Genomic DNA, 1,489 nt, shown 5'->3' with positions numbered 1-1,489 from the left:
TGCTCTGTGGTGACCTAAATTAGAAGGAAATCCAAAAAAGAGGGGATGTATGAACATGTATAGCTGATTCACCTTGCTGTACAGTGTAGGCTAACACAATATTGTAAAGCAACTACACTCCAACAAAAATTAAAAAAAAAAAGTGTTCAAGACATTAAATGCACTACCAACTCCAAACTGCCATTTAGTATGCTTTGTATTATAGGATATAAAAGCTACCCCCATCTATGGAATGTTAAGCTGACACCGAAGACAATGAAAGCCTCCCACATTCAATATCCTACTATTTTCTGGTTGTACCAAAAAATAAACAACCAGCAAATGATTTCACCTCTTAAAAAAATTTTTTTTTACACTTAAAAAAATGGGATGGGGGGGGATTCCCTCCTTTTTAAAAATGTTTCTAGAGCTCCTAAAAAACTGGCATTTACAAAATGGTTGATAAAAATATTCCTCTGGATTGTGCAAGGAGAGAGACAGGGACCACTGATAGGACCAGGTGTGTGATATTAATCAGACTCGGCTTCTTTCTCTCCTGCTTCCTCAAAGGCTGGGCTGTCCTCGTTTTTAGTTTCTCCATTTTCTGCAGGTGCATCTCCTTTAGTCTCTTGGTTAGCCGCTTCAGCCCGTTTTCCCTTTGCTCCCCTTTTCCCTTGTGTTTGCACTTTTTTTGTCTGAAGATTCATTCTTTCCTGCCGGCTCTTTGGGCTGCGTTTCCATTTTTGCAGGAGCCGGTTTAGCTAACAACCTCGCCGATCTCCTCTTGGGCTCCTCCTTCGCCGCCCCCTCGGTGGAGCCAGGCTTCCTCTTGGGCATCATGGCGGCGGTGAAGCTGCCATTTCCCGCCACCCTGCTACTTATTGCGGCTGCCCCGGCGACGCGGTGGAGAGTGCTGGCGGGGACAAGAGCTGTGGTGGCCAAGGGGCCAGACCCTTACTTTTGGGCATCTTCAATTTCTTCCTCTCCACAGACTGTTTCTTCCAATGAAATGGTGTAATACCGTGGAAAGGGCGCTTGAACTGGAGTTCAAAAAAAAAACTGGTCTCAGAGTTATGAAAACTTTAACAAAGTGTCTGACATCTGGAAAATGCTTGATCAATATAAGCCATCATTTCTGCGCAGGTGCTAGTTCTTCTGATGTAATAAGAGCAGTAGTCATAATAACAGCTAGCACACTTTAGCACGTAACAGGTGCCTGTGAGGTTGCCAGTGCTGTTCCCATTTTACAGATGGGGAACCTGAGGCTGGGAAGTTACAGAGCCAGGCTCAAAGCTAGTCCGCCTGACCCTGAAGGCTGTGCCCTCGACCTCTTGCCTTACTACATTTTGGGACTTGTGTGCCACTTGGGACCTCTGACTCTTCCACTATAAGAGGGAGGAAGGATAGCAATCCTGAGAGCAGTGTGTGTGAAGCGCCTCCTCACAGGACCAGGGAACCTGATGCCTGTTCGTGTTCTCACACGCTTCTGCGAGACCACCTGCTCCGTCCT

General features: G+C 46.1%; 1 pseudogene across 1 annotated transcript; it reads right to left on the bottom strand.

Annotated features, from left to right (window-relative positions):
* Positions 1-463: 463 nt before the first annotated feature.
* Positions 464-816, bottom strand: LOC308605689 (non-histone chromosomal protein HMG-14-like; annotated as a pseudogene). Its single transcript has one exon. The product of its transcript is annotated as a non-histone chromosomal protein HMG-14-like (transcript).
* Between the last annotated feature and the right edge of the window lie 673 nt (positions 817-1,489).

This window comes from Mesoplodon bidens, assembly GCF_964165515.1.
Source record: "Mesoplodon bidens genome assembly, chromosome: 18".
NCBI lineage: Eukaryota > Metazoa > Chordata > Mammalia > Artiodactyla > Ziphiidae > Mesoplodon > Mesoplodon bidens.
This window is presented reverse-complemented; position numbering and strand designations above follow the sequence as displayed.